At 41.1% G+C, this 22,013-nt stretch overlaps 1 protein-coding gene across 7 annotated transcripts in view; it reads right to left on the bottom strand.

The window, feature by feature from the left end:
- The window catches only part of ATP10B (ATPase phospholipid transporting 10B (putative)), a 313,614-nt gene extending 300,483 nt beyond the window's left edge, over positions 1–13,131 (bottom strand). For 5 of the 7 annotated variants that reach the window (XM_035715175.2, XM_049109178.1, XM_049109179.1 and 2 more), the window contains exon 1: positions 12,881–13,130. The gene's annotated coding sequence lies outside the window, so the exon portion shown is untranslated. Of the gene's footprint in view, positions 1–12,880 lie in introns of all 7 variants that reach the window. The other 2 variants (XM_049109180.1, XM_025434311.3) reach the window with 2 other exon arrangements.
- Between the last annotated feature and the right edge of the window lie 8,882 nt (positions 13,132–22,013).

The raw sequence follows: 22,013 nt of genomic DNA, 5'->3' as shown, positions 1-22,013 counted from the left end.
CTCGGTGTCCAACGAAAGATGAATGGATAAAGAAGATGTGGTTTATGTATACAATGGAATATTACTCAGCTATTAGAAATGACAAATACCCACCATTTGCTTCAACGTGGATGGAACTGGAGGGTATTATGCTGAGTGAAGTAAGTCAGTCAGAGAAGGACAAACATTATATGTTCTCATTCATTTGGGGAATATAAATAATAGTGAAAGGGAAAATAAGGGAAGGGAGAAGAAATGTGTGGGAAATATCAGAAAGGGAGACAGAACATAAAGACTGCTAACTCTGGGAAACGAACTAGGGGTGGTAGAAGGGGAGGAGGGCGGGGGGTGGGAGTGAATGGGTGACGGGCACTGGGTGTTATTCTGTATGTTAGTAAATTGAACACCAATAAAAAAATAAATTAAAAAAAAAAAAAAAAAAAAAAAAAAAAAAAAAGAAAAATGGGATGTTATATGTAGTCATGACTATATGAATAGATACTAATTATACAGCTGTTCAGGGAAACAATTTAGCAACATGGGATCAAGGATGTAGACATCATAATTTTAATAAAATGCTGGTGAAGTTGCCCACTTCTCTTTTTAAAGGACCATGAGAAAACTTCCTTTCAGGGTTTAGACCTAGAAAATAGCTGGCTTCTCTTCTTGGACACAGCATGGGGACTGATCTCAGGGAAGCTAGCCAGAGGGATTTTATAAACCCTAGAAGAGAGCTCTGTTGAGGCTTGTGCCCAACACAAGCTGTAAACCATTGGAGAGCCTAGAAGATGGGATGATGTAGGACCATGGTGACTGCAAGAACAAAGGTTACTGATTCAGAATCAAGAGGCCTGAGTTCTTGTGCCAGCCTAATAAGTAAGTCACTCCTGGAGCAAGTCATTGGAACTTCTTCAAATCATATTAAATTTTGTCTTTAAAAGCTTTTTGAAGTATGATGAAATAACATTCAAAGATGGGGAGGAAAGCTCATTTGGAGGCGTACCCTCTAGAGAGCCAACCCCTAGGTAAGGGGTATTCATATAAAGAGAATAAAGCACTTATTCTCCACATGCTTTAGCTCAGGGCTAGCTCTCAGGTATACCAATTTATTTTCTAGTACCATCACACTTTTTGGAGAGGAAACCCTTTTCATTCCATTAGCCTGCCTTCTGTGTAGAAGAGAGTTTTGACTTCCCAGAACTGCCCTAGTGTTACCATAGAGACGGGGGTGGGAGACAGGTAGACCACCTAGTCCATATTCCCTGAGGTGGGAACTTTACAACAACTTATGAGGTGCAGTATATCCTTATTCTACAGACAAACAAACTTGTCTTGTCTTGGCTCAGAGATATTCAGAAACTTGCTGAGGTCATACAATTAGCAGGTGGAAGAGCTGGGATAGAATCCAAGTCGTTGTGATGCTCTTACTATGTCTGCATTTGGGGAGGATAAAAGGATGAAAAACTTGGTGGTGGTTTGGCAATGTCAGGAACATCAGCGTCCTATCAATGTCAACGATAGGGAAATGTTCAGCTTCAAGTGATAAAATTAGGCTGTGGGTGTGATGTCACCTGGAAGGGTATTACACTCCTCAAGTCCAATCACACCAGTGATCTGCTTTGAGAAGGGCAGTGAGAGGAGGAAGAAAGTAGCGGTTCTCCCTTGCCAGCCCCAAGTCTGGTAAGGCTCATTATTCCAGACGGTACATGTCTGAGGATGCTATACCTACTTACAAGCCACAACTCTGTTTTCCTCCCTGCCACCTGCCTCCCCTTCTGGGTTTGTCATCCTGCACCTTTGCTACCTCAGCAGTTGGCAGCAGGACCTGGCTGAGTGTTCCAAGGGACAAGCTCTAGAAAACTGTGGCCTGATTAAAGCAGGGAGAAAAGCACCATGGGACAGGGTGGGGACCAGCAGTCACAATGATTCCCTACAAGTACCTGCCCTCTGAATGACTGCATGTGGGGTGGGGTGTTTCTATGTATTGCCAATTGAGGGACAGGGTCACAGGACCACAGTAAGAAAGGGGAGCTAGGCATTCTTTTCTATTTTCTCTTTTTATACTCAGGAACAAGAAAGAGCTGTAGATGATCAACCATTCATTCCAGGGAGCGCTTACAGGATGCCAGGCACTATGCTAGAAGGAAGACAAAGCCAGTCCTCAGGCCTATTATACTGCCAGTATACTAGGAGAGGCAAATGAAATTAAGAATACAGTGTGTATTTAGAAAGAGTGATCTGCTTCATAAAGGAAACATAAGGAGCTGGAATATATAGAAGTAGGTTTGGTGGAATCTAGTGTACGGGCAGGGAAAACTTCCATATGGCAGTGACATAACTAAATTGAGGGTCTGAAGGATAAATAAAATGACCAGGGGAAGAGTTGGGAAGACAATCCAGATGGAGGAAATATCAAGTACAAAAGCATCAAGGTTGTAAGGCATACATCTTTATTCACCATGAAATATCAGTGACCTATTTTCTCTCTCTCTCTCTCTCTCTCTCTCTCTCTCTCTCTCTCTCACACACACACAGACACCCTATTTACTCATTATCTACCATACCACACACACTCTATATTATCCCATTTCTTCTTTCTCCAGGTGTTGGAAAGACAGATACAAACTTGGAATGGACTTAAGTGAAATGAGAGATAATATATGGAGTGCAATGCAACACTGAGTAGCCTAGAAGGTTGGTGAGTCAAGGAAAGTTTACTGGAGAAAATCCCTGTGTAAGAGTAAGATTTCCTAGACAAAGTGACTGAGAAACAAGAGGATAATCTTAGGCAGGGGGTCCAGTCAAGCAAAAGCTATAAGGTAGAAAATAGCCTGGTACCTATTTAGGTAACTGCCAGCATTTCAATGTTACTAGGAGACATACTGCAAAGCAGGGGGTGGCAAATTAGGCAGGAACCCCTTGTATAACATCCTTGCATGTGTTTTCCTTCCATGAATATTTATTGAGCGTCTGCTACAAACTAGGCCCTAAGGCTACAAGACTGCACAAAATTAGACTTGGTGTATGGCCTGGGAATCAAGATTCACACAAAGCAAGAACTCAGTTAAGTGAGGAAGACACCCCAATGATCAGACAAATTGGAGTTGGGGAGTTGACTGGGAAGTATCTAGAAGCCAGACTTTGTAGACCCTATTAGGAAAGCCACTCTTTATTCTCAAAATAGTAAGAAGCTCTCATCAGGTTTTAGGGAAAGATTTCAACATGTTCAGATTTGCATTTTGAAAAGATGATTCTGGGTGCTGTGGGGGAAGGACCTCTATTTCTGACTTGGACACACTATCCCTCTCCTACAGCTGTTACCTGTCACAGCAGTGGACGGAAACCATGGCATCTACTATACAGCATCATCTACCCATGCAGAAGCCTAGCAGCTTCCACCAGCTTTCTGCACTTGCAACCACCTCGGGACGCTGACAACAACGCCTTCCTGTCTGCCTCCGAGGCCAACCGCAATGTCTCAGCAACAATTATATTAATATCGGAGCTAGGAATGAGCTGATGGAAAGCTGTTCATCCATGTAATGAGGTTTCACTTGTATTTTAGAAATGTGTCAGATAATTTGGTAAGAGACAGCAGAGCTTTTTTCTGTTTGTCAAGAGATGGGGGAGGTAGAAGGCGAGTTCCTTAGCTTCAATTGCAATGTGAGAAATGTAATCTGTACAAGAGATGCTCAAGGCAGATAAGCAAATGTGGAGGGAGTGGTGACAGTGAGAGAAGCCCAGGACGAGACATGGCAGGGAGGGGAGAGTGGACCATAAACACCCATAAACAATTGTCATCTCTCAGTGAGCAATCACATAGGATGCATCAAGCATTATCTACACTATTTCATTTAAATAACACAGCTCTATAAGGTAGGTGTTAACCCCATTTGGCAGGGGCCTCAGAAGGTGAATTGTGAATTCCAATGCATATCTTTATAATTCCAAGGTATGATTTTATGATGACCTGACATTATGCTATATTCCTGGATTAAAAAATCCTTAATTGGCATGTGTTTGGTGTGGAACTCCGAGGTCTATTTTATAGAAGGAGAAAAATGTACTCAAAGCTAGTAAAGAGTATTTTTTTCCCATCAAGCTCAGGTGAATCTCAGTGCTACATGTTCCTGTGATGTTTGTGAGATCTGAGACCAGTGGTCTCAAGTATGGCATGTGTAATGCCTTTTAAAAGGCACACAGAGACCACGTTGAATAAAAGTGAATCACGTAATAGGGAAACTCAATCTCTTCATTTTTCCCAATTGCATTAAGTCAGTGGCTCTCAACATCAACTGCCTGGTGGAATCACCTAGGGTGCTTTAATCAAGTTCAGGCTCAAGCCCCACCTCAGGATTAGATTAGTCTAATCCTGCTTGCAAGCTTCTCACTCTTTCATGTCCTGCAAACTACTGGGTGATTTTGGTCAAAGACAGATTCTGATTCCATGGCTGTGGGTGGGGCTGGAGAGCCTCATTTGTAACCAGGTGGTGCTGATGCTGCTCATTAGGGAAGCTTACTTTGAGCAGCTACAGTCAAGGGTGTAGCCAAGGTTGAAACTGCTTCAGGGAGACAGTTTCATTATACTGCTAGTCAATCATTTTTATTAGGGTTTAAAATATTTCAACTAGAATGAGTTTCGGGTGCACATGCAACACACCTTAAACAGCAAACAATGACCCTCCCTCCCTGTTTCCTCCCACCCCATGGAGCCCCTTCCCTCTGTGGTATCAAATATCATCATTCTTTTATAGGGATCCTTTCATATACAAGTATAGATGTGTGAGATTTTTTTTTTTTGAACTGCAAGTTACAGCATTTTAATCACACAGTTCAGCTTTTGTTTTCACTTAAGATATCTTGAAGGTTGTTTTATAACTGTACACAAAGAGCTGCTTTATTCCTTTTTCTTTTCTACTGTGGTAAAATATATATATCAACAACTTACCATATTAACCATTTTAAGTGCAGAATTCAGTAGCATTAAGTACACTCACAATGCTGTGCAGTCACCACCACCTTCCATCTCCAAAACCTCCCAAACTGAAACTCCATACCCACAAAATGGTGCCAGTTAATATTTAACTCTCCTTTTAGACAAAGCAAGAATGGATTTCAGGGCCAGAGATTTCCATAGAGAGCACTGTCTGGGTAGAGTTTACTCATGGGGTTCTGTGATCATTTATTTAATTTTACAGTTGATCTGTTTGTGATAATACTAATTTTCCACTTAGAGTAGTTGCCTTTTAAACAAATCTCATTTCTGTTGAAATGACAATGACTGGTATTAGTGAAGGCTGCCCCTGGTGGAGCCACAAGTTGTGACAATGGTCATGAGGAACCAAAGAGGACCCTCCCACTCCCCTGCCAAACCCTCTTTCTGGGCTCCCAACTGACTTTCATCTCCACACATTTGGCAGTGGAAATGGCCTTCCCTTAAGGCCTCATGACCTGTAGCCCTTTTTCTAAGGACTGGGGCTGTTTTTTCTCAGACCACACAGTATCTCCTCTGTCATCCTTAACAGGATGGCAACCAAGAGTGAAGGCATAGGTCCTTTAAGGGATTTTGTGTTTCCTAATAGATATAGGGAACTCAGCCCCAAGCACTTCATAGTAAGCGATACTATAAAGTGCCCTTCTAGAAAAATCACACTTTTCATGTGGTAGGTATCTGGCTTGAGAAAGTCAGAAAAGGACTAGTGTTCTTCTCACATAGGAGGTTGTGTAACACGCACAGACTTGACATGGGGGCCTGGGCTCATCATCAATAAGCTTAGGGACATGTAGATGTGACTTTATGTTTCCAATTGTCAGTATTTTTAAAGTCTGCAAAATGATAAGGTGAATATCTTGGGATGATTAAATGTAGTAGTATATAGAGATATTTAGTACTGTGCCTGGTGGATTGCTAGTGCTCAGTAAGGGGAAATCATAGTCCTGGAAGCAAAGAAAAAAGGAGGATATGGCCAAAAAGTGGGGTTCTGGGATACTCAGGTGGTCACCATCCAGCCAACCTCCCACCTGGGATGGAAAGAGGTAGAGTGTGTGTGATAGGACTCTCAGTGTGAGCCATGACAGGAGAGATGCTGCTATCACATGGAAAGGAAATGAACTCTATCCTAAAACAGAGTCTGGACTAACTCAAAGTGTAGGTGGGTGTGGAAACAGTTTTTAATAATAAAAGAAACTGTTCACAAATTTAAGAATTCCAATGACCTAGCAGTTCCTCAACCACACATTTTTTGGTGTACTTTTAAGCAAAACAGAGTATTTAGAAAACAAGTATGTAATAGACACATTTGTTTTAAAGATTTTATTTATTTATTCATGATAGACATAGAGAGAGAGAGGCAGAGACACAGGCAGAGGGAGAAGCAGGCTCCATGCTGGGAGCCTGACGTGGGACTCGATCCCAGGACTCCAGGATCGTGCTCTGGGCCAAAGGCAGGTGCTAAACCGCTGAGCCACCCAGGGATCCCAGACACATTTTTTTTTTTAAGGTGTTAATATACTGATTCATTGAATAAGATGTGATCCTGTCCTATGTGTCTGGTACTGCTCTAGGTATTTAGGAACAGTGACAGACGAGATGGAGTTGACTCCTGTACTCATGGACTTAAGTGCTAATGGGTCTCCTCCAAGCCCACAACTCTGTGGCTCATTCAGCTTATCCACATACAGCCCCTGCTTTTCTGTCCTGCAATGTCCTGGAAATGCAACAGTGTCTGGTGATGCTTCAACCATGCAGAGGAAGAAGAAATAGATGGTTGTATTTCCAGAAGGAAGAATAAGTATTAGATCTCTCAATTGTTAGAAACAAAAAATGATTTACCCTCATCGATGAGGTGTCTTTCTTTCTGTGACAGGGAGAGCAGACTGAGCAGAAGGGATAATGAGTGATGATCTGGGCACTGGCTGGAGCTGCTCCAGTCATCGATTGGAAGACTAGCAAATGAGGAGGAGCAATACAGTCTGCTGGGGCTTGGAAAAATGTCCTCAGCATGAGCTGCACAAGATAAAGACTTGTGCATGTTCTTGTGGTAGAAAGGGAACAATTTAACAGTGAACCATCAGCCAGTTATTATGCTGGTCCATAGAATGGATTTTGACTTTGAAAGAACTGTGTTGATCAACATTAGTTTTCTAATCTGTAAAGTGATGATTACAGTACTTAGTTCATTATGTTGGTGGGAGACTTAAGTGAAATGTATACATACAGGGGTCAGTGCCTGGGACATTGTAGAAATGTCAGTAAAATATGCAGAGCTGAATGAAGTGAAAGCAGTGTTATGCTATTGTGGAAAATAATTTGTGCAAGATCTCATAGGCATTAAAAGGCATTGTATCTAAGATTTAACTAGATTTCTACAACTCCTTTCTGCATTCCTTACTGGTAAGAATCCTGTTGCATAAGCAACAATTGATAGACAGCTACAATGAAGACCACCATCTTGTCTGCTTTTGTAAAAGACAGAATTCACAGGCCACTGCTCAGGCTAAGATACCAATTACTGAATTGTCTCACAGTATTGAAAACATGCTTTATGATCTGTGATCAAATCTGGCTTACTCTTAAAACAAGTTGAAAAGAGAACAAGAAAGGAAAGGAATTAGAAAAATACAAAAAGATTACTTTTCTAAAGGGTAAGGAGTGGGCTAAGGGAGCCCTTGGAAGGACGGAGACTTCTCTCCCATGCTTATCTACCAGGATATTCCAGTGACTAAAGGGTTAGGGAGGGAAGGCGAAGCTGAGTAATTAAGGAGCTCAACTGTGTCTGGATAAGACAAAAGGAAAAATAAGCTCACCACCCAGGTCAGGGCGGGAAGGTCCAGGGAAACAGGTGAGGCAGGTTTGTCCACATCCCCTGTGAGGAGGCCCAGCAGAACGAGTTTTTCCACAGCTAATCAGTAATGTGTTATCAAACTAGGTGAGGGTGATTCAGGCAGGAGGAGTTTGGAAGCAGTTAAACATAGAGGTAAGGAATGGGTATTTAGTCACACAGGTTTGGGTTTATGTCCTGGTGGTGCCATGTTCAGCTGGGGGCCCCTGGCCAAGTTTGTGAGATTTCCACATGTTATCTTCCTCTTCCCTAAAATAGAGAGGATAATACTGGAACTTACTTCAGAAAGTTGTGATTATATGAACTAATTAAGTAAACTCACACATAGAAAGTACTTAATAAAAGGAAGTTGTTAATTATTAATTACTGCCATTATTTGAGAGATTTTTAAGACGCAGGCAAACTTAGGGCAGGCAAAGGAAGGATGGCTACTTTTCAGGAGTCATGGTGCTCTTACATTGTGGCTGGGATCCTGGCAGAGGCAGGTCTTCACTCATAGGGAGAAGGAGTTTGTAAAATAACTCCAACATCTAACTGGGTACCACAGCCAAAAGAGCACAAATGCTGGCATTGGTCTTTGCCAAGCCCAGGATAGATATCTGGAAAATGTATCCTGGTTACTTATTCCAACAATGGTACTTACTCAAGAGAAGTTACAAATTTAAACCAGCAGAGAATGGTGTTCTCTTAGAGCTAAAAGAAGCCCCCTAACTGGATAGGTCAGCACTCTGTCTTGGCAAATAGTAGTGCCATTGATTGCTTTTAATGAGCAAACTTATTACCTCAAGTCCAGTGTGGCTGCCTGCCCATAGAGAGAATCCTGAATAGAAGAAAAATTTCTGGCTGGTTTGATGATATTCTGGAGATACAACTTAGTCATTTTTAAGAAAACACTTTATTCACCAGCCTAAAGAGACCGATACTTACCTTTGAGTACATGCATGGGAAGAAAGTAGGTTTGGTCTTGGAGTATAAACTCCCATCAAACTGCAGGTTCCCAGAAATATTGGTATTTCCTTGGGAGTTTATTGAGGAAATAGAACATAGAAGAGGAAAGGCTCTGGATGAACACAGAAGCTCAAATGCTGGTTCTAGTCGTGTGACCTGACTCTTCATTGGTATCTACATTTATAGGATGGGGGTGAGAGGGCCTCACTTATAGAAAGGCTGAGGGAAAATAACAGTGGCAGCAAATATTTGAGAGTCCATTACATACCAAGAACTGTTCCAGCACTTCTATGTATCCACTTCTATAATGTTCACAACACTAGAGGAAAAGCTCAGTGATATCTTCAATCATAGACTAGGAACTTAAAACATAAAGTGGTTGAGAAACTTGTCCAAAGTCACAAGACTAGCAAATGAAGAGCCAGGCACTGTAAACCACAAGGCCACATCTTTTACCACTGTGATGAATGGCCACATGAAATAATGAGGAAAATGCTTCTTTCAGTGTTGAAGAGGTAGTTAGTCAATGTCGACTATCAGTCCCTAGCATAGCATATAGTATCTGCACATTCTCCTAAAGATTTTAAGAATTTATAAGAAAGTTTGGGTCCAGTCTTATCCAACGTATTCTTGGAGTTGGAGCTAATGATCTTCATATTCCTTCTGGGCAGGATGCACCATTTTGCTTTCTTTATAAAAATATTTGTCATTTTCTTCAAAGGCCACCAGAGAAAGGGAGTAGTTCCTTACAGAATATTTTTTTTCTAAATTTTGGTAAACAAGAAAAATGAAGTAAAACTGCACAATTTTAGTGAATCCTCATAAGCATCATCTCATTAGATGACAGACTGTAAGGCGGCAGGCCCAGTAATATCAAATTGTGTATAAAGAAAGATCCCTGGGTAGTGTATTGAAGTAGAAGGCAATAAGCCTGGGAGGTAAGAGCACATGCTCTCAAGTCAACAAGCATGCATTCAAATTTGGGTTCCATCACTCACTACCTGATGACCCCATATCCTTCCATGTCTTGGAACATGTTTCCAAACACAAAGATCATCAGGATAAATATCACATGAAATTATTCAAGGAATCCTCTTAGCACTTAGTAAGTCTTCAACAAAAGTTCACTGCTCACATTGCTATTATCCCCAGCAAGGCTCCAGAAGTTGGACAAGGGTTACTAAGAAACAGGGCCAGGATTCAAGCCCAGTTCTCCAAATAATATAGTTCTCTTTCCATGATACAACTTTGCTTAGGGCCCCTTCTCCCCCAGAAAATCATTAGGACTCTGGCATGGCTTCTAATAAAAAAAGTAGGCATTTAAAAAAATCTTCAAACCAAGAAGAGAATAGAACAAGATAAGGAGTACCTTAAAAAAATTATAGAACAACCTGAGGATCAGATATAAAATCAGATGTCTTTTAAATAGGGCTAGGGCTGATGCCAGGAAGGCTTAACATACATTACAATGAAGAACACATAAGTGTAAGAAGGGACCCATAAAAACCACCAGCATGTGAAATACTGCCAAATGCTGTGTGCTTGCCAAGAAGGCAGCTTCACTAGGCTGGATTCTAATGTTCCTCACTGCAAAGCAAATAAGCTGGGTGTTAATTAAAGTGTATAAGTTGATTCTTGAGGTAGTTGCCTGGGAAAAGGAATTCTACAGAAGAGTCTCTTCCTCTCATAGAGTTCTTTTGAAATTGTGGATTTTCTGCAAGGGAAATTATCCAAAACAAACACACCTGTGTATTCTCTGCTTCGCATTGCTTGCAGGGCTAGGTAGCTTGTGAGCAAGAGATTTATTGTGCTAGTTTCTTTATTGTGCCAATGAACTGGCATCATATCTGCACTTCAGAACCACCTCACAGGCTATGACAGAGGGCAGCTGTTCTCTGTCCATTTCACAGAGGAGAAACATGACAAATGGAGGCGCTAAGGGACTTGCCCACAGTTGCAGAGTGGTAGAGCCCATAGAAACACTTTGATCCCCTAGTTCCAAATATAAGCCTCTTCCCACACTATAAATGATACCCCAAATAGCAAAAGATAGGTGAGCGAAGCCTGATAAGAATTTAAATGAGTGACCTGATGAAGCAAGGCTGGAAGGATACACTCTTAGCTTTCTGAAATCTTATTGGCATGGTGAGTGTGCAGTCATGGCTCTCATCAATACCACATTTGGTTCAGAAGAGCATGCTGAGCTAAATCAGAGGCAGTGATGTTTATTGACACTGGTTAGCGAACCAGCCTTATCATACCTTGCTATTTCTCAGGAAACTAAGTCCTCTTAATGCCATTTAGCTTTTTTCCCTATGTTACCCCAGGAATGAAATAAAGTGTCCCTTGAGCACTTGAAAATTCAGGTGCTTTTTATTTCAGTTTTAGACCAATGATTTTTGCCTTGTCAAGGGAGTTTGAGGGGAGGTATTGAATGAGAAGGAGGCATCCTGGTGGTCAAGGTATCTCCTGATCCTTTCTATTATTCATTTGCCCTGTTAACCCAGCTCTGGCCATTACTGGGAAATCTGCTAAGCCTTGGGGATCCAGGAGTGTCCAGCAGGCAGAAGACCTGGAGGCTCCCCTCCCTCATGGAACTTGTGTTCTACCGGGGAGATGTACAATAAACAAAAGGACAGAATTTCAGATGGTCATCAGCATTGCAAAAATAATTAACTTGAAAGGAGCATAACTAGGGGTGATAGTGGCAATATTGGGCCCATTTTAACTTGAGCTGAATGAGCATTTTAGGATGCCCTCTGAAACAGACAACATTTGAGCTGAGCTGAAACCTGACTGAAGAAAGACAAATATAGGAAACATCCAGAGCAAAGTGTTCCAAATGGAAGGAAGACTAGGCACACAGGTCCCAAGGAGGAAAAGAATATAGGCAGCCAGTGTTGTTGGCTCACATGAATTGAGGGATTTATATTAGGTAAGATTGGGGCATGGGCAAGAGGTGAGGTCATAAGAGGTCTGGTAAACCATTCTGGGGACACTGGGTTTAATTCTAAGTGGTCATAGTACACCAGCTCACGGTCTGTCCCCTGAGTGCATTCTTTTTCCCCTTCCACCATGGGCTCTGGTGTTTTAAAGATCAGCTCCACTGCTCAGCTGCACAGTCTCTAAATTCTTAATGGCACGGATCATGTAGATTACATATTGCTGACAGGGGACTCCAAATAGTCTCCAATTCACAAGAAGGGGACATTGAAGCCTGAGAAGTAGAGACAAGGTGTAAATTATTTCTTGAATATGGCAACAGGAGATGGAGGCTGTCAGCTTTGTTCTGACTGGAGAAAGCTTCCTTATAAAGCCTCTTTATAGGTGGTTGTCCCTTAACAGCCCTGTACATTTTGAATCTGGAGGATCCTAGACTAATTATGACCTCATTGATTTAAGTCCAGAGCATGGACTGGACCTGCAAACGTTGGTTAGGGTCAGTTAACCTGAGCTTCAGCATCCTCATCAGTAATTGTAGATAATACCAACACCTGACTCAGGGACTTGCAATGAGATAAAAAGTAGTTCACCCTCATGCTTTACAAACCATAAGCTTGAAATAAGTTCTCACTGTTACAGTTTTTAGTCTCCATCATCAAAAAACAAAATTTGTCCCACTCTCTCTCTTCCTCACACATGCGCACTTACTTCAAAATCCTGCATAATGATTTTGTAATCTTTTGGAAGAGGTGCTGGAATAGTATAGGTAATGACCAATGCCTGTACATTATGACTCGTCATACAAGTAATTCATTCCTCACTATAGGAAACATTGACAGAGGTTGCCTTCTCATCAGCATGTAGAAAAAGCCAAGTCCACCTAGATGAATTACTACCTGCAGCTGCCCTCATAACCCAGTCAACTAAACACACAGGGCTTTCCAGCATGGGGCAAAGAGCTCCCCAGACAGAGTCCCTGGGAGCCTGACGCTGCTGGTGGCTAACAGGGGACATAGCTCCAGCCCCCAGGACCCAGGGTACTGGGGATGAGGTCAAGGACAAGCTCAAAGGCTCCCTTTGAAGTAACACCCTGCTCCAGGCCAGCAAGTGGTAGAGAGAGCTAAGGAAAAAGACCAACCTCCAGTCTTAGTATTAAGTAGGATGCTTACCTCCTCTCTCCTTGGTACAAGCTCCACAGCTATGACAGGGGGAGTCAGGACTCCTGCTGGTGGGACACGAAGGAGAGAGCCTGGGCTGCTACCACCTCCAGTTATCCCTTCAAAGAGGAGTGAGTGACAGTAAAAACTTTCTTCCCATCTCTGGCTGGAACAGGCAGCTTCAACCGCTTTTAGAAGCCCAACCCAACACAATTCCTCCAAAACATTTCCTCCTCTCCTGCTGCAGAAACTTGCTTAGCCCCACCCTCTCCAAGGCTTCTAGGCTCTTCTTCCAAGTCCTGCATCTCCACCCTCCTCCTCCTCTTCCTTCAAGGCTCCCTAGCAGGGCTGGCCTAACCAGCTCAGGTACCCAGAGCTAACCCCAGAGAGGCTGCCTATGCTGTTAGCTGGTTGGTGGTTGATTTGGTCTCCATCAGCTTGGTGCTGGCCCCTCCAATTTATTTTTAGAGGGAGCCCCTGAATTAGAGCCAGAACTTGGGCACCTGGCTCAGATATGGGAGACCAGAGAGTATCCATTTTCTGGTGATTGATTTAGAAACTTGTAGAAATTCGAAGACCAAGTGTCAGAATATGGGTGTTTTGTCTAGCTGCTTCACAGGGTAACTTCATTCCAGGCCAAGCAGCTATATCTCTATGCCAGAGACTTAGCTATATTGCACCCCTATTTCAGGGGCCCCAGCTTGTCTCATGACAGATGTAACAGCCACCTTTCTTTCTCAGTAAAAAAGGTGAGGGGGAGAAACTTGAGAGACACTTTGAAATCTGAGCACCAGGCTGAAAAGAGAGATTTCATTTCTTCATCTGTGTTGGGGAGATCAGCAAAAAAAGCACAATGATACACTCCAGCTCTATTATTAACAAGCACTTAGTCATGCCAATTAATGACTGTTCCTCTAAATCCACAGGTGGTCTTAAAATAAAGCGTTAAATTATCTTTGAAAAAACCAATCATTGCTCAGGTTCCAAATCTAAGCAGTGGGGATTTTATATCCTTGCCCTGGTAAGTTAGTATTCCCTCTCTCCAGATCAGAGATGTATAGATCTTCAGATTCATAGGAATGATCTGGGGTTTTAAAAATGCAGATTTCTGCATGAAACTCTCAGATTCCCAGAGATTTAAAATACAGATTCTAAAACTTTTCCCCTCAGGATTCCGATGTGAGTGGTCTGGCTCCTGTGCTTCAAGGAATTCTGTCCTAGAAGAGGTCTGCTCTCTTCCCAGCCTGACATTTCTTGATGTCTTTTAAACTCCACAAGGACCAGTTGTTTCCATTGTTTTCAATTCATGCTTCTACCCCTACCCTCAGGAATTTCCCAGCTGGCTCTAGTGTGTTCCTCCTCCCTTTAACTTACAAATGAGCTTTGTCAGATGAGAGAGTGTTAAGACTCACAGATATTCCAACTGTAAGAGACCTTAGAAGTGATGTCATTGAAACTTTTCTTATCCCACCAGAAAAGATGTTAAGTCCTAGCTCTGCCCTTTCTCCCTTCTGACATCCAGACCTAAATTATTGCCACTACTACACTACCTTTCCCAAAGCTGCCTCCTCTCATGCCAACCCTTCCCGGGCTCACTCCCCATGGTACTACTCCTGGAGAAGAAGCCAGGTTCATGGGCCCTGCAATCAATTCCTCTCCCTCCTCCATGGCTGAGGCAATATGTTCAGGTTTTTTATTTTTTCAGTCAGATTTAGTGTTAGAACGAGATTCTCACCTCCCACTTGCCCCCGCAAAAGGAGTTATTGTACAGGCAATATCTTATATGACTGTCCATCCCAATCATTTACATCACAAGGCAAGAATGACAGGACCCATCTGATTTAAAACACATTTACTTAGCACCTAATATGTGCAGGGGATTGTGCAGGCACAGCAAGGGGTATGAAGAGGACCAAAATGTGTTAGTGATGATGTCATCACTGTTATGGGCATCACTTTACCAGTGAATCGGGAGGGAGCACTGGGTAGACACCAAATGATGAGAGTGATGTGGAAAAACATGTGTGCTTTATTTACTTGAGAGGAAATGATCTCCTGGAGCTGCCCTCCCCATGCTAGTGGTAGCTAAGATGATCCCATGTGATACAATAGAGAAACTAAAATTAAATATTTTCTCACCTGGCCAATGCAGTTCCACAAGTCTTTCCCAGTACTCATAACCTTTAGACAAAATGAATGGCTGCATAATCTAGTGGTTACAAACACATACTTAGGCACAGAGTGCTTATATTTAAACCCTTCTCCACCAGCTCCCAGCTGTGTGGTTGGGCAAAGGGCCAAATGTCCCTGGGGGTAATTAGGAGCAGATAGTAGTACTTTCATCACAAAACAGTTACGAGGATAATATCAACTAATATACATATATATATAAAGTGCTTTTAAAGTGAAAGTGCTTAAATATTATATAAATATTATATAAAATATAAATATTAAAATATTTATATTATATTATATATATATTTATATATATATATATATTTTATTGAGGATATACTGCGTGCCAAACAGTGTGCTAGGTCCTGGGGGTACAATGGGTGAACAAATAAATAGCCACTGTCCCTGCTCTGAAGGAGTTCATAGTACTGGCATACTAGATATTGATTGAACAATCACACAAAAGTTGTGATATTATGATTATCATAAGTATTAAGAAGGAAAGCTCATGAAAAGGATTTGATCTGATCAGGGCCTAGGGTAGAACTGAGATGTGAAGGAAGAAGTGGAATTAACTATGTAGAGTAGAGGTGGTGTGTCAAAATATTCTAGATAAAGAAATGGCCATGTGCCATGTGTATTAGTCTGTCTTGCTGCAGTATTAACTGACCTCCACATCTCAGTGGCTTATACTGTAAAGTTTTATTACTTGTCTATTACTCACAGGTAGGCTGTAGGTTAATGGTAGCTCTGCTTGGGCCATGACTCTGCCTCTCATTCAAGGACTCAAACTGAAGTAACAACACCAATGTGGGACATGCTATTCTTGTAGTAGAACAAAAGGTCAGGAGCACTGTTGGAAACCTTGAACATAACTCTGAAGGCTTCTACTTGGATGTAGCCTTGTCATGTTTGCTTACATTTCTTTTGATGACAGTGAGCTTTCAACATTCTCAAAATCCACAAGAAGGGGCCATTGAGGCCTGAAAAGTAGAGATCAAAGCCAAACTCAGGGCAGCCCCGGTGGCTTAGTGGTTTAGTGCTGCCTTCAGCCCAGGGTGTGATCCTGGAGACCTGGGATGGAGTCCTGCATCAGGCTCCCTGTATTGAGCCTGCTTCTCCCTCTGCCTGTGTCTCTGCCTCTCTCTCTCTCTCTCTCTCTCTCTCTGTCTCTGTCTCTAATAGATAAATAAAATCTTTAAAAGAAAAAAAGCCAAACTTAAAGCAAATGGGACAGGGAAGTAGAATCCTCAACACTGGAGACATAGTACTTACTGTACATGGCAGGGAGCAGGAGCATAATACTCTTATAGGGAGGGGATGGGAATATATAACTATAAAAATAATCTAATCTACTATGCTAAGGCTCTGTGATAGAAAGCAAATGGCAAAAACCTGGAGACCTGTGTGGTTAAGGCTGAGAGAGTTAGTGGGAATGTAATAAGGGGAGACTGGAGTAGTAGGTAGAGCCAAGCCATGTAAGGGAATCTGACCTTTACACTATGAGCAATGAGAAAAAACTGACCTTTACTCATTCAATCTTTTTTCCTTAGTTGTTAAAAGAACACTTTTCATGTTTTTCTGGTTTCTAAAGCATACATATTTATTATAAAAAAATGTGGAAATGACTAATAAATAAAAAGAAAAAAATACAAATCACCCTTAACTTTACAACTCAGAGAGAACCATCATTCATTGATATTTTGGTGAATATGATTTTAGATTTTTAGACGGTTTTTAGTGTATAGGAAGTACTTTTAAAATGAAAATTGGATCATATTCTTCATCAGTTGCTATGAATATTTTTCAAGTTATTAAATATTCTTTCCATCACAATCATCATTGTATGGATGCATCATAATTTAACTATGCCCACCTGTTAGATGTACATATTTTTGTGATTTTTCCATTTTACAAAAATTCAACGTAGGTTTCATTTAATAGACATAGCATTTTTATCTTAAAATGTATGATAAATTTTGAAGGCCATTGATATACATTGCTAGTTGTCCCTCAAGAAAAGTTGTAGCCAATCACATTTACAACCCTAGAGAAGGATTTGCTGACTCTGTTGATAATTATCTTATATTGCCAATTTAATTAGTGGAAGATGTTGTCTTATTTTTATTTTGCATTTATTTGATAAGTAAGAACAGACTTTATTTTATATAATTCCCAGTGCTTTCATCAGGGAAAGATTTATTTGATTAACCATGGGTCTTTCAGATCTTCTACTTGGAATGTACTCATTTCCTCTTCAGATAATTGTAACTACTTTATCCCCTTCAACTCGTTATGAGATTTTCTTCTGCTTCCTACCAAACACATTCTCTGATTATCCCTGCCCCTGATTATCTCCTTGCTGTGGGAGCCAGTAGAGGATATGGGCGGTTGGTTCTATGTATATGCTGGGATGATATGGTTTGCATGTACTCTGTCTCCCCAAATGGTGAGGGTGCCCTCTTGTGATTGTGCAGTGTCTCACTCTGCTCTGCATGTGTTATGATGCACAAATATTTATGAGTAATCACATGATGGCACATGGGTGGGTAATTTTTGACTTGATGAATGGCTCAGTTGTGGAGACTTGCACTAGCTATATTACTAAATGATTGTGGACCAAAGTAATTTCGAATGCCACTCAGAATCTCCTTTTAGATTGTAATCAAACACCAATTTTTTCAACTTTCATAATATAGATTAGCAACCTAGGATGTTCAGATTTGACAGAAGCCCAATTACTTTATCTGACTCTGAAATTTCTTTACCAACCCTAGCCAAAGAATTTCTGTCCATTTGATATGTGGTATGTTATTTTTATTGATTTTATTAAGTATTTGAGGCTTTTTTTTTTTTTCATTCTCCTGTTACAGGTTGTGCTAATGTCTTGTCAAGCTAGTTTGATAATGTACATTGTGTTTTCATGCTCCTTTCTCATGTTACCAGGAGGGGACAAATGAAAAGACCATTAACAGAGCATTCCACTGTATCACTGGGGAATGTGGGGAAAATGGCAACCCGTAGTGACATGGTCTTGCTTCCTGTGGCTGTAGAGTAGGTGCTTGAGAGTCTCAGGCCTCAGGTGAATTGTCTTTATGATGATTTCTCTCTCCATTGCATCATTCTTGAATTGGCTCGTTTTATCTGACCTGTTGGTCACTTGCACCCTTATCTTGAAGGTGCAGGAATCAGAGCCTGTCAAGCATTTGTCCCAGGTGGTGCTTGAATCTAGTATACACTTGAACATACATCATCACTGCTCTTTCCCATTTTACAAATATTATTTATGCCCATATCCTTCCAGAAATAGTGAGATTTTGGTTTATAATTATTGTTTTCCAAATAAAGCCAAGGCACAACTGAACAGTGTTCTCTCCATGAATTACTTAATTAAAATAGCTTCCTAAAGGCTGTCAAAATACTGGAGGAAGAGAGAGAAGCACAGAGATTTAATTTTGAGTAACTTCTTTATTAAAATGGAGGGAAATGTGGTCTGGCCTACTTCAATTTGAGAGCCTGCATTAAAAATCTATCAGCAAAGAATGATGTCCTTTAATAAAGCAGTGTTTCCAGAGTGTAGGGTGAAGACCACCTACATTTGGATGATTTGGAGAACTTATAAAACATTCATGTTCTTGGCTTCACCTCAGACCTATTGAACTCTCTGAGAATGGAACTTGGGACCTGCATTTTAACACTTGCCACCCCAGGTAATTTCTATGTACACCAAAGTTTGAGAACCAATACAAGGCTTAATGATATTCTGGGGTGGGGGGAAATCTGAATGTGATGTCTTCTGAAAACTCCATGTGTCAGAATATTGTTTAATGTCTGCCTCCTCCATTAAATTGTGAGGTCTGTGAAGACAAGGATCAGTGAGCTCAGTCCCATATTCCCAGGACCCAGCACAGTGCCTGGATTACCCCATACCTACTGGATCAGAAACTCAGAGAGTCAGGCCCACTGATCTTTATTTTAACAAGTCCTGCAGGTGAGCCTGGTGCATGCTATAGTTGCAATGGTATAAAAGAGTTTTTTCGGGAAAGCTATTTGCTTCTTAAGAGTAGCAACCTACTACCTTTTTAAAACCCTTTCCACTTAAAATTGGATATTCGGTTTATATGCTACCATCTATCTTTTAAGATTAGGCTATATTAAATCCCAGGCATGGTTTTAAGAAAAAAAAATGTAGGGCACCTGGGTGGTTCAGATGGTTAAGCATCTGCCTTCAGCTCAGGTCATGATCTCCAGGTCCTGGGATTGAGCCCCACATCTGGCTCCCAGTTCAGCTGCGAGTCTGCTTCTCCCTCTGCCTTTGCCTTTCCCCCTGCTTGTCCTCTCTCTGTCTCTCTCAAATGAACAGATCAAAAATCTTAAAAAAAAAAAAAAAAGAAAGAAAATGTTATCCCTATTTTACAGCAGAGGAAAGTGAAGCTTACAGGATGTAAGTGACTTGTGAGGTCATACAGCTGATAAGGGACAGATCCATAGATCCAGAGTTTAATTCAAGATCTCTTAGACACTAATGCTCATGGCCTTCTTTATTCTTCTATTGGTTCTTCAGGTCCTGGCTTTTGTTTCCCTGGGCTGAATGAGGACTCTTCTGAGAGTTAAGGGGGGAAATCACATGGTCTCAATCTTTTCCTACATCACTAGTAGCATCATCTGGAGGACACCTGTCCTGTGGGATGTTGTGTCTAATTAGTTTCTCTGAACATACTATCTAGAAATGGTTAGAGGGATTCACCAGGACTTACAGGCTGGAGAGGTAGCCTGATTATTGTGGGATTGTCTCCCCTTGCATCCACCAAATAGTCTTTAAAAACCATGTGTTTTTTCTTATTCTAATAACCAAAATAAGTCATATTTCCTGAATTGGAGGAAACCAGAATAGGCCTAATGGAAGAATATTCATTGGGAGTAAATCAACGTTTATGCAGAAGGCAGATCTGTGCTTTTTCAAATCAGAGTTATATGGGAGGTTGTGCTTGTTTGGTCCAGAGCAAAGTAGGCAATATCTATCTATCTATCTATCTATCTATCTATCTATCTATCTATCATCTATCTATCTATCTATCATTCATTCACCCTCTGTGCCCATTTAGAACTCACAGTTGTATGAATCCAAATGAAAAATAGGCAATGCAAATATAGTAGCATAAGTGGTATGACAAAAACAAAGGCAAGATGTTGTAGAAACATGTAAGAAGGCAATCCAATCATGTTTGGGAGTTGAGGAAGGCTTCCTGCAGGATGTGGTATCTAGGCTAGGACCTGAAGATTTTTATAGGCACTACCAGCCAGGGAGCAGGCAAATAGAGAAATATAGGGAGGAAGAAGGGGTTTCTTAGCAAAAAGAACTTACCTGTGAGGAGTATACAATAGAATCAGGCCATCTAGGTCTTGTAACTGTTCCTCAACCTATTCCTGTTCTTGGAGGAACCCAAATGAAGATAGAGATAGAATACAGATTTTAGTCCAGGTATTCAGAATCTTCACATTCTCATTCTTACCATCATCATCATCATCATCATGATGTTAATGAGAGCTACTGGGATCACAGGCTGCATTAATATAACTGTATTCAGAACAGGGAGAATGAAGAATCCTGTTCTCTTTTTCTTAAATACATCTGGCTCCACCTAAAGAGGACCCTGATAAAGTATAGTGTGCTCAAAGGTAAGAAATTAAAAATACCTCATTTGAGGAATACCTAAAAGACTTGGAAGTCTTATTCAATTCTTTTTTTTTATTAGAGTTCAATTTGCCAACATATCGCATAACACCCAGTCCTCATCCCTCCAAGTGCCTCCCTCAGTGCCTGTCACCCAGTCACCTCAACCCCCGCCCATTATTCAATTCTTAATTGCTATTTTTGAAGGAGGGTTTCCATGACATCCAATTGTAGGTGTCCATAAAACAGTCATAGCATCCTTAAACTATGAGTTTCATTGGGTTAAGGACCAAGTTTTTCTTGCTTATTACTGCTTGCTAAGTGCCCACTACAGTGCCTGGTGCATAATAGGAACTCAATAGATATTGTCAGATGAATGAATGGCTGGGTCACAGATAGTTTCATATTAACTGCAAGGCTTTTCCAGGCTCTGTATTATTTCCACCATTTCCAAAGTTGGTGGTTCTCCCTCTCAACTAGAGATTCAAAGCACATTGCATCATTGTGGTTGGCTTCCATGATGTATCTGTAGACAAATCCTTTAAGAAACTTTACCTGCAGATAAGATTCAGTGTCTAATGGTTCTGCAGTATAGCTTGGGGAGATTATCTTTCACAATCGATTTCATGCATCATGAACCAAAATATATCATTGGAATCAAAGATGAGAAAGTGACTCCACATTTTTCAGATCCAAAGGCCTGGGAATTGACCCCTCTGCCTAATCTGTTGCTAAGTGCCCTGAGCCTGCACAAGAGGAGAGTCGATATACGTGAAGATTTTAATCATGGAGCTGATAGGTTCAAAGGACCCCAAGTAGTTTTCTGAACTCCTTGAGCATCAGAACATTCTTCCAAGGGACTTTGGAGACCATTTGGTCCAACATCTTCATTTTTTATTTAGGTCAACTTGAATCCCAAAAAGTAAAGTGTCTTTTTCCCATTAAAGCATCCTATTAGAGGCAGAACAGGTGTCTTTACTCAAAGACCTCCTTTTTTTTTCCCACCATGATCTACTATTTTTGTGCTATTCTTTCTTCTCCACCTGTGTTAAGCTAAGTATTCATTTTCTTCTAAAAATCAAAGATGGGCAAAAACATTAAGTTGTCTTTCTTCAATTTTCTCTTCTAGAATCATGTCCTTCACAGTCACTTCTTTTCATATACAGCCTATAGCAGACCCCCCCCCCCCAACTTGCTCTATTATATACCCTTTGGGTTTACTCTTTAGTCAAAAAGGCCTATATAACTTGTAATGATCATTTATATTTTAGCATTCTGGCAGCCTACAGCAAAATA

The sequence above is a fragment of the Canis lupus genome, chromosome 4 (assembly GCF_003254725.2).
Source record: "Canis lupus dingo isolate Sandy chromosome 4, ASM325472v2, whole genome shotgun sequence".
NCBI lineage: Eukaryota > Metazoa > Chordata > Mammalia > Carnivora > Canidae > Canis > Canis lupus.
The sequence above is the reverse complement of the archived record's forward strand: the minus strand, read 5'-3'. Positions and strand labels throughout refer to the sequence as shown.